The sequence below is a fragment of the Manihot esculenta genome, chromosome 7, assembly GCF_001659605.2.
Source record: "Manihot esculenta cultivar AM560-2 chromosome 7, M.esculenta_v8, whole genome shotgun sequence".
Classification (NCBI taxonomy): Eukaryota; Viridiplantae; Streptophyta; class Magnoliopsida; order Malpighiales; family Euphorbiaceae; genus Manihot; species Manihot esculenta.
In genome coordinates, this window is record NC_035167.2 from 20,267,889 (window position 1) to 20,280,004 (window position 12,116).

Below are 12,116 nucleotides of genomic sequence, written 5' to 3' on the forward strand. Positions count from 1 at the left end.
AAGGTGCCGCCGAACCTGCCTGACTTTCGGCTCTGGAGGGACTTTCGACCGCCGAACCTGCTGCCGAAAGTGTCCTGTTCAGCCTTCCTTTGCATGTTTTGCATGATTGTTTTGAGATGTTTTAAGGGGTTTTTGGGGAATAGTTTAGAGTTATGTTCATATATGTTTGGTCCCTCATTTGAGTCCACCTGTGTAGGTTCGGACCCGAGGAACCGAGGACCCCAGCAGTGAGTCAGCTGCTCCAGTGTCTGGTCAGAGCTATCCAGAGGTGAGTGGAATAACTTATTTCATTTTAAAGCAAATAAATGGACATTTTTAGCATGACTCACGCATCATTAATGCCATGATATATACTAGGTTGTTGCATTAGAATTCACGAATATGTTGCATTGCACAAATTGTTGTTGATGTGGATGAATGTTGGATGATCCATAGCCCTCGACCTATGATATGACAATATGGTATGTACGGAACGGAATGTAAGACCAGTGGGACCCATTCTACGTTCGCTGGCACTATGTAAGAGAAAGACCAAGACCCATTCTACGTTCTGGCACATTGGAATGTTATGTTATGCTATGTAAGAGAAAGACCAGGACCCATTCTACGTTCTGGCACTATTGGAAATGTAGAGGGCTATTGGGGACAACTTCATCCTTGATGTGATTAGCTGTGATGTGATGCATTTCATGTTATCATATGTTTTAAATGTTTTATTATTCTGCTCACTGGGCTCTAGTAGCTCACCCCTCTCCCTAATCCCCCAGGTTTGCAGGTACGGCTAGATCAGGAAGTCAAGAAGAGTAAAGTCCCATGTTTATGTAATAGCTAGATGTGGACATGAGATATATGTTGATGTAATGTAAAAGTATTGGATAGTTATGTTATGTAATGAGGTTATTGAGGATTAGAGGTTGTGCTTGACCCTATGTGTATGGTATCTGATAGAGCATATTTTAGTCCATATTTTTCATGATCTTATTGATGTTTATTTACACCTATTCTACCTAATTTTGTGGTTTTAATCATGTTTTGCAAATATTAGGTGTGAAGAAACAAGTTGAAGAAAATGCTCTTAAAAGTGCCAAAGAATGCCCAAAAACAGCCACTTTCAGAAGCACCTTCGGAAGCACTTTCAGAAGCCAAAACTCAACCACTTTCGGGGGCACCTTCGGAAGCACTTTCGGAAGCCGAAAGTCACCCACTTTCGGGGGCACTTTCGGCGGCCTAAAGTCCAGTCCAGAGGCGAAAGTTACCCACCTTCAGGGGCACCTTCGGCCGCCGAACCTTGGCTCCAGAGACGAAAGTCCTGCCCCCGAAACTTAACTTAGGCGGCCGAACTTGCCCCCGAACATGCTCTTCCCTATTTAATGAGCCAAATCTTGAAGATCACATGTTTCCTACATAGTGCTATGCTCATTCAAAATTCAAATCAAGGCTCTACCTTCCTCTTTAGTGCATAAATCTTCTTGGACACACCTTGGACATCAATTAAAAGACCAAAAGGGGCCTTGCAACTCCACATATGCACAAAGAAAACTCAAGGGCACTATGGGGCAATCACTCAAAGATGCATGGACACTAAAAAGGAAAAAGGCAGCCTCTCAAGATCTATTTAAAGGCCTCAAGAAGACCAAGAATGAACAATCGTCCATCAAGGGATTGATCAAGGCTCTCCAAAGGCTCCTCCACCTTAGTTCTTCATCTTCTTTCTTCTTTTCTTTTATTTTCTGTTTTGGTTCAGCCATGAGTGGCTGAAACCCTTATTTCTAGTTGAAGTTTGGTTGAAACTAAGGTTGTTTAAAAGGTTGTGAGATCTGAACATAAAGTGTTTGCTTTTGATTTATTCAATATTCATGCAATTGTGCTTAATTATAAAGATTGCTTTGTTGTTTTGATCAAATTGGCCACTTGATTCTTGATTGCAAAGTTAATTGATTGTTGATTAGGATATTTGTTAGTCCGTAATTGCTGGAAATATTCTGATCTAAGAACACTTGGTGTAAAAACCAAGGAATTGCATGGTCTAACATCATCTCATGCGTTTGAGTAGTTAGGGTTTGGATCTTTCTTGTTCTTCATGCAATTGGCAATTGTTTTAATGCCTATGGCCCAAGGACGTTCCTTGGCAATTTGTTGATTAGTAATTGGTTAGAGGACGTTCCCTAATCAATTTGTTCATAAGGAAAGATATGGTGGTGAGAAGCGTCTTCCACCCCCATAACCAACCTATTGAGTTAATCAAGATTACCATGTTTCAATGATCAACCCAAACAACCAAAGTGGATCCATATCTTCAACTAGACCTTTCTCTTATTGATTTCTCTTTTATTTTAATTACTTGTTGTTTTAATTGCTTTCATTAGTTGTTAATCAAATCATCTCAAAACCCCCCTTTTTACTTTCCTTGCACTTTACTTTTGTTCTATTTGCAATTACTGCCTTCACTTGTGCTTTCCATTGGTTTGATTGGTCTTGATTAAGATAAATAAATAGGTAATCAATTCTCTGTGGATACGATCCTTCACCACTGTCTACAGTTGTATTTGTAGGTAACCAAGAAGGTTATTTTTGACCGGCTTCGACAATCGCTCCTGTCAAAAATTGGCGCCGTTGCCGGGGAATTGATTTCACTTGTTTGTTTATTTTCTTTCATGACCAGATCTAATTCATGGATAAGGCTCGACGACTTCAGCAATCTCAACCATATGGAGGATTCTATGAACAGCCAAGACATGATCCCCACCATGGCTCATACAATCCATATTGGGGAGACCCTCAGAATTATGGCTATGCAAGAGATCAACCAGTTCATGCATATGGAGGATTCTATGAACAGCCAAGACATGATCCCCACCATAACACATACAATCCATATTGGGGAGACCAACCGAACTATGGCTATGCTGAGGCTAACAACTACCAAGATTATCAAGGATATCAAGCCCAACCAGAACCTTCAAATCCAGATCAAGACTTTGAAAAGATGATGGAAACAATGATGGAAACAATGGTAAGTTCCATGCAAAGCCTACGATAGGACATAGGACAATTGGCCACCTCAATGGAAGCACTCGTGTTAAGAAGAAAGCAAGAACTTCAAGATGTGGAGGATGAAGATGAAAGTTGGCAAATTCAAGAACAAGCTGCTGAAGAGACACAACCAGAATACTGTTTGTCCAAACAAACGGATCAAACAGAACTTGTTGATAATTCAAATATCATTGATTGTTTGAGCAAAGATAATTTTGATATAAAAGATGATATTCTAACCAATGATTCATGCAGCATCCAGCAGATTGAGGTTGTGCAGACAGCAGACATTCGGCCGCCGAACATGGACGACTTTCGGCCGCCGAACCCTACTGCCCTTCAAATACCAGATTCTGTTGCACCACCTCAGGAACACATTGAGCAAGACGTCCTTCGGCCGCCGAACATCTTTCGGCCGCCGAACCCAAGCGATCTTCAGACGCCGAATCCATCACCGCAGTCCACTCCGCGAACTGAAGACCTTCGGCCGCCGAACTCAGACACTTTTCAGCCGTCGAACCTTGTTCCACAGATTCCAACACAGATCAGTCTTCCACTTCAGTTAGGTCCTATGCAAAAGGAGGATACTGAACCCAATTACACAATTCATCCAATGCAAACAGCCCATGCTCACAAGGAACAAATGGCGTTCCAAGAGCCAAAACCAAAGGAGCATGCAGATCAATGTCTTCCCAAACCCCCAGATAAGGTAGAGTTTGTTTTACCAGATTTTAGTACTAAATTGCAGCTACACATGGAGAAACATGAATTGGAATTCAAAGTTCTGCCCAATCATCTCAAAAGTACAAACATAAAGGCTAGAGGCACACCTCATCTAAAAGAGGAGAAGCTAATCATGTTACTTCATGAGTACATAGAGAAAATAGGATGGTTCATGACCAAGTCAAAAGGAGCGCTACACTTTTTGCTCAATGCAATTGGGACTCTTTTCCCTTCCCCAATTACTTGAACCTTGATCAAGAGGATCGCACCATGCACACCACACCCAGGGGAGTACTCAGTTTCCTTTGTTCTTTTATGTTTCTTATACATTGAGGACAATGCATGATTTAAGTGTGGGGGTGCATATATCTGAATTTTTACTTTTAAGTTTATTTTTGCTTTAATCTTTAGTTTGCTTGCATTAGGCAAAAATTTTTCATTTTTTTTATGCTTTCAATAAAACACACACAACCACAACCTTCTTCTTCTTTTTGTTTTGCTCTACTCAAAACTGATGAACTATGATAGATGAGTTTTTCTTTCCATGACCCCATTGATGTGATAACTCTTTAAACTTATGTTGAATCACTTGCAGTGAGTTATATTCATGTTTGAGAATTGCCTTTTGAATTGAATCTTTGAGTTTGCCATGGTGAAAAATATATTGATGACCCTCAATTGATTGAGAATAAATTAAAGTTGTGTGAATGAACTTAATGTGACTTGATTTAGCAATTGGTGTTGATTTGCCCAAATCATTGAGAGAAAGAAAATTCAGCAAAGGCAAAGACCTCAAAAGCACAAATTGAAAATTGTTCTAATGGTCAAAAGACTATGAACAAGGCTAGTAGCCACTTGGATAGGTGACCAACTGAAAATCTAAACCTTCAAATCAAAAATAGGTTGGTGACCTTTCCAAGCAAAATCTAAAGTGCAAAAGACTGAATAAAGTACTTCAAGGTAAGGGCAAGTCAATCCAAAAGCTAGAAAAAGTCTCAACAAATTAATGTGCATGATCTCTCTTGAGGAAAATAAATCCTAGCCATGGTAAGCAAAGGGAGACAAGGAAAAGAGGTAAGTAATCTTCATGCATATATTCTTCACTGCAATGCTTCAAAATAGGGGTCTAGAGTATGAACTTAAGTGGAAATAAGGATCTAGAGCAAAGAAAGCTTATTTGACTATGTTCATTTGCTTGAGGACAAGCAAAAGCTTAAGTGTGGGGGTATTTGATAGAGCATATTTTAGTCCATATTTTCATGATCTTATTGATGTTTATTTACACCTATTCTACCTAATTTTGTGGTTTTAATCATGTTTTGCAAATATTAGGTGTGAAGAAACAAGTTGAAGAAAATGCTCTTAAAAGTGCCAAAGAATGCCCAAAAACAGCCACTTTTGGAAGCACCTTCGGAAGCACTTTCGGAAGCCAAAACTCAACCACTTTTGGGGGCACCTTCGGAAGCACTTTCGGAAGCCGAAAGTCACCCACTTTCGGGGGCACTTTCGGCGGCCTAAAGTCCAGTCCAGAGGCGAAAGTCACCCACCTTCGGGGGCACCTTCGGCCGCCGAACCTTGGCTCCAGAGACGAAAGTCCTGCCCCCGAAACTTAACTTAGGCGGCCGAACTTGCCCCCGAACATGCTCTTCCCTATTTAATGAGCCAAATCTTGAAGATCACATGTTTCCTACATAGTGCTATGCTTATTCAAAATTCAAATCAAGGCTCTACCTTCCTCTTTAGTGCATAAATCTTCTTGGACACACCTTGGACATCAATTAAAAGACCAAAAGGGGCTTGCAACTCCACATATGCACAAAGAAAACTCAAGGGCACTATGGGGCAATCACTCAAAGATGCATGGACACTAAAAAGGAAAAAGGCAGCCTCTCAAGATATATTTAAAGGCCTCAAGAAGACCAAGAATGAACAATCTTCCATCAAGGGATTGATCAAGGCTCTCCAAAGGCTCCTCCACCTTAGTTCTTCATCTTCTTTCTTCTTTTCTTTTATTTTCTGTTTTGGTTCAGCCATGAGTGGCTGAAACCCTTATTTCTAGTTGAAGTTTGGTTGAAACTAAGGTTGTTTAAAAGGTTGTGAGATCTGAACATAAAGTGTTTGCTTTTGATTTATTCAATATTCATGCAATTGTGCTTAATTATAAAGATTGCTTTGTTGTTTTCATCAAATTGGCCACTTGATTCTTGATTGCAAAGTTAATTGATTGTTGATTAGGATATTTGTTAGTCCGTAATTGCTGGAAATATTCTGATCTAAGAACACTTGGTGTAAAAATCAAGGAATTGCATGGTCTAACATCATCTCATGCGTTTGAGTAGTTAGGGTTTGGATCTTTCTTGTTCTTCATGCAATTGGCAATTGTTTTGATGCCTATGGCCCAAGGACGTTCCTTGGCAATTTGTTGATTAGTAATTGGTTAGAGGACATTCCCTAATCAATTTGTTCATAAGGAAAGACATGGTGGTGAGAAGCGTCTTCCACCCCCATAACCAACCTATTGAGTTAATCAAGATTACCATGTTTCAATGATCAACCCAAACAACCAAAGTGGATCCATATCTTCAACTAGACCTTTCTCTTATTGATTTCTCTTTTATTTTAATTACTTGCTGTTTTAATTGCTTTCATTAGTTGTTAATCAAATCATCTCAAAACCCCCCTTTTTACTTTCCTTGCACTTTACTTTTGTTCTATTTGCAATTACTGCCTTCACTTGTGCTTTCCATTGGTTTGATTGGTCTTGATTAAGATAAATAAATAGGTAATCAATTCTCTGTGGATACGATCCTTCACCACTGTCTACAGTTGTATTTGTAGATAACCAAAAAGGTTATTTTTGACCGGCTTCGACAACCGCTCCTGTCAGTATCCCTTTTAATACATGATCTTAGATGTTTTATGATGCTTATGTAACCAACTCAACACAGGCTATGCCACCCTTTGGGGCACTGAGGAGATCCCACTAAGGGGTCAATGCTTATGATTATGTTATGTATAGTGCATGTAGGTTGAGTTTGGTGTTTGTATGAAAGGAAAAGTTTTAAATTTTTATGTATGTTGTTGATCATGTATGGGATTAAACAGGTTCACAGGATGTATGTTGGGCTTGCTACGGGTCCCGGCGGCCTTAAGCCGACCTGGATCCTAGCACCGGTAGCGGTTCGATTTTCAGGTCGTTACAGTCGTCAAGAGTAGTTACCTCATCGGAGCTTTCCTTTAGAGCCATGAAGCACATGTTGGCAATTTCATCACCAACGTCCTCCTCTTCGATATCACTTGACTCATCCCATGTTGCTTTGAAGGCCTTCTTCTTGAACTTTTTGATAGGCTTCTTCAACTTGGGACAATCCACTTTGTAGTGACCCAGCTTATTGCACTCATAGCAAATGACTACTTCCTTTTTGCTTGATTCCCCTTTTTCCTTTCTAAAATTCTTCCTTGGAATGAACATTTTATTTTGGAGAAACAACTTCCTTATTCTTCTAGTCACCAAGGCTAATTCTTCCTCACTTATTTCTTTTTCTTCCTCACTAGTATCTTCGGAGGCTACCCTTAGAGCAATGTTCTTTTTCATTTTGCTAGGTTCCTCCACTTGCTCTCTCTTTAGAGTCATCTCATAATCAATGAGGTTCCCCAAAAGTTCATCCAATTGCAGTTTGCTCAAATCTTTGGCATCCTTTAAAGAAGTTACTTTTGGTAGCCATTCTTTAGGCAGACATCTAAGGATTTTCTTCACCAATTTTTCATTTGTGAAAGTCTTCCCAAGAGATTTCATCCCTATAATGATCTCAATGTACCTATCATACATTTGGCTAATAGTTTTATCGGATTTCATTTTGAACAATTCATATTGGTAGATGAGGGATTCCATCTTGTTTTCTTTGACTTGATTGGTTCCTTCATGAGTAACAACCAAGGCATCCCAAATTTCCTTTGCGGTAGACTTCATGCATACTTTATTGTACTCACTTCTACTAAGAGCACAAAACAAGATGTGAATGGCTTTGTCATTAAGGGCTACCCTTCTCTTCTCTAGTTCACTCCATTCACTCTTGGGTTTTTGCTCTTGGTTTCCATCTATCACTCTTGTGGGAAAGAAAGGACCATTCTCTACAATATCCCACAAATCAACTCCTTCCGATTTGAGGAAATAATACATTCTATTTTTCCAATATAGAAAGTCAATTCCATCAAAGAAATGTGGCCTCACAACCGATTAACCTTCTTGAGAATTGAGGGTTGCCATTCGATCTTTTCTCCAAGATGATTAAATCTTCAAAATAGGGAGACTTAGCTCTGATACCACTTGTTTTCCCTTGAGGCAACCCAAGAGAGGGGTAAATTGGGTTTATAAAAAATTTAAGGCAAAAAGACAAATTAGAAGGCAATAAGGAAGAAGATAAACAACACAAGGGTTTATAGAGGTTCAGCTATCTCAAGCCTACGTCCTCTCCTCAAGGCCCTCCTTGAGAGTTCAACTCCACTATCAAATCTTCTTTGGGTGAAGATTAAAACCCCTTACAATCTTAGAGCAAACATTTGCTCTTAACAGTTCTCTTTTTCACTTAAGAGCAATTCTTTGCTCAATAGCACACCCACTACAATAGAAACAATCAACAACCTTCACTCACTCTTAAAAACCAACCAGTTACAACTCAAGACAGGCTTTCAAGAAATTAATGTTTTGGCTCAAGGTTTTGAGAGAGAGATAGAGTGAAAAATGTTTTAATCTCAATAAGTATTTGCTTAGATGGTTGTTGTAACCTTTTAATATCAAAAACACATTATATTTATAGTTCAGTCATAAATATGGCCATTGGGGATGTATTAAATGCAAATAGAGCCGTTTGTGTATAGAAATAACCGTTATATCGTGCTCAGAAAAACTCAGGTTTGGCGGCCTAAGCTTAAAGTTCGGCAGCCGAACCATTTGAGGAGAAGAACATCCTTCATATAAAAACAATTTCGGCGGCCGAAAGTCAATGTTTGGCGGCCGAACATATGAGACTTTCGTCTCTGTCCCTCACTTCTAGAAGCCGAAGTTTTGACTTGGAAAAAATTGAAAACTCACTTTCGGGGGCTGAAAGTAAATGTTCGGCGGCCGAACATATGGGATTTTCGTCTCTATCCCTCACTTTCGGAAGCCAAACATTTAGTTTAGGAGGCATCTAACCTTCGGTAGCCGAAAGTCAATGTTCGGTGGCCGAACATATGAGACTTTCGTCTCTGTCCCTCACTTTCGGAAGCCGAAGTTTACACTTTAGAGGGCAAGTTGAAAACAGACTTTCGGCAGCCTAAAGTCAATGTTCAGCGGCCGAACATGTGGGACTTTTGCCTCTGTCCTTCACTTTCGGAAGCCGAAAGTTTGACTTTAGGGGGCACAAAAATAATTCTTTAAAACTTTGAAAAATCATAACTTAGGCTATAAAACTCCAATTGTCAATCCGTTTGAAATTTTGCAACCTATATTTTTGGATCTTTAATTTTCATAAAGAACAATCTTAAAATTACTCCTTTTGAAAAATTTCATTTTGGTCTCTCAAAGTCAATTAATTAAAAACTCGGCCATATAAAACTTTTAGAAATGAAAGAACCCTTGAGCCATCACAATTAATTAATTGAAATTCACAATATATAAATTGACAATGCATAATAATAAAAAATACTTTATGATCCCTTTCTTGTAGTATGCTTCCAAAGAATGGCATTTTCACTTTTGAGACCGAAGCAATTTCATTTATTTTAGTAAGAGACCTACAAACTCAATACAAACACTTTTGAAGATAATTAGTAGCACACCAATTATTTATTAATCATCAAAATAAGGATTAGAATATTTAGATCCAACACGAACATTTTGCAATCATTTTGAGAATGATTTTAATGGGAGGCTGCTTCTGTATGAAAAATTATATAGCGACTAAATTTTGGTTATTATTTTATAGGTACATAGCAAAGAAAATATTAATGTGGAATAAGTGGCGCGAAATATTAACGACAATATTGCAATAATATAAATTTAATGACCATATCAATGATGAATCTACAATCATGTGGGCGATCAATTAGCAACCAACACATGGTCGTTAAACACTTTTATAAAAGAATAATAATATAACCAAAGTCAGCGACGAAATATTTTTGGTATTTAAGTAGCGACCAATCTGCCACCATTTGATACCATATGAATAGGATGATACTATGAAAAATTAAAACACTACAAAATTTGGTGGGCTAAGAATGTTTTCTCTTAGAAACTTTCAAATACTTTAAAAAACTTTATTATCTTTTCAAATTATAAAAAGTTATTAAAATTTAAAAAGTATGAAAAACATTATCTTATAAAACTATATTTTAGAAAACCTTATAATTTTACTTTGCCTCCTCTCAAATAGAATATTCACATTTCTTCTACACGAGGATATTTTACAAAAAAAAGTTCACCCTTTACTTTTAATCACAATTAGAAAATGGATTGAGTGACTGCTATTTTAGATAAGGACTAAAGTGTTCGCTTCTAAAAATAGAAAGACAAATAAATTAATTATATTATATTTAAGGATAAAAAAGTAATTTTTTCATATTAATATTATGTCTCAACATTTCAAATTTAGACAATTATATTATATAAAAATTTAAGGATCATTCCATTTGAAAATTAGAAAATTTGAGTAATAAACTCTATTTTATAGCTACCTTAAAATTTTTCTTATAAACTATTCTAAATTTTCATAATGAACAATTCTTAAAATTTTAAAACACAGCACTGTAATTTCTGGAATCCCATCATCTGCAGTAGCGGTAAAATAGATCTGTAAATTTCTAGTGAGTAAAAAAAGTCATTTTCAAAGCTATGAAATCTCAAATTTGTATTAATCAAGTCAAGTCAATTAGAATAAAACTAGAATTAATTACTGCCAAAAACTAGAATATATAAGTTGTTCTCATCATTTAGAAAAAGAAAGGCAACTTTATAAAGCATGGAATAGGAGATATTATAATGATAATAACGATAATCTCAATTACAGATTGATTGAGATCCGCTTTTATTTTGGTAATTCAACGAGAACACATGAAAAATTTCTGGTTGATTAATTATCGTAGAGAGCATGTATTCCATCAATATCATCTTGAGTAAGCTCCCTTTTGATAGTCCCTGGTGGAATAGTTGCATACATAATGGCATTTGAATCCTGACTGTGTGCAAGCCCGAGGAGATGACCAATCTCATGAACAGCTACTGATTCCAAGTCCATCTGGTTCATGTTGGGATTACTACTCCAATCCTCATCTGCATCATAATGGAATCTTCCATCTTGGGGAGGAAATGAATGAGCCAAAATATTTCCAGGCCCATCGAAAGGATCTTCATCTCCATGATCACCTCTGTAAAACCCGATTACAATATCTGCATGAGAACCTGCAGGTGCTTCTTGGAATTTGAATTGGGAAACACTCTCCCATCTCTGAAAAGCTTGAGAACAAGCAGACCTCATGTCTTGCTCATTTGGGTTTTGAACTCCAGAGCGAAATGTGTAGGTGAGTTCATACTTAGAAGATGGCCATCTGGGAATCCCACTGGGAAATCATAGTGTGAAACCATATGGAACATTTTCGACTTGTGGCTAGTGCTGGTTGGTTTTGATGAGGATGTGTGATTGGTTATGTCAGGGACTCCACATCGTGGGATCATCATCTTCTTGATGGTAGCAGAATCAAGATTCCCAGTAACTTCAAGCTGATAGAAGTTTTGGTAAGTTTTAAGCGCAGACTCCAAACTCTCATCAAAATCATCAGTTAGATTATTGGCATCACCACTTGGGTAGTATCCAAATTTCATGAGGTGTTTCTTGACCTCAGTAAGGCCAATAATATTTTGGCCCTTTTGGACTTCCTTTAGGCTTTGAAGGAATTTGAGAGTGTTTCCCACATGATGACCTTCAGATTTGAGAGTTCTAGACTGAGCTAAAAGGAGTTGCATTGAAAAGAGTAGCATAAGGAATGTGGTTAGAAGATGGGTGAATTTGGGAGCCATTTGTAGTTTTCTTTTTAAAGTAAGTAATGGCTTTCTTGGTGTAGTGGTTCATAATAGTGTTGTGTGGCTATTTATAGGCAAATACACTCAGGGAAAATAAGCATGTTTCTGGTCAATCCATTCACATCAGTATTTAAAGCTAATTAATATAATATATATATATATATTTTTAAATAGGGATTGAAATTAAGAAAGTAGAACCTGAGAACTCTCATATGTACTCAGATATACTTACTATCAGGGTATGTCTGTGAGTACATATCTATTTTATAAATATAATTTATGTGTAATTTTTTACTATACT

At 37.6% G+C, this 12,116-nt stretch overlaps 1 pseudogene; it reads right to left on the reverse strand.

Moving 5' to 3' along the window:
- Positions 1-10,727: 10,727 nt before the first annotated feature.
- On the reverse strand, positions 10,728-11,874 carry LOC110618769 (annotated as a pseudogene).
- Positions 11,875-12,116: the final 242 nt, after the last annotated feature.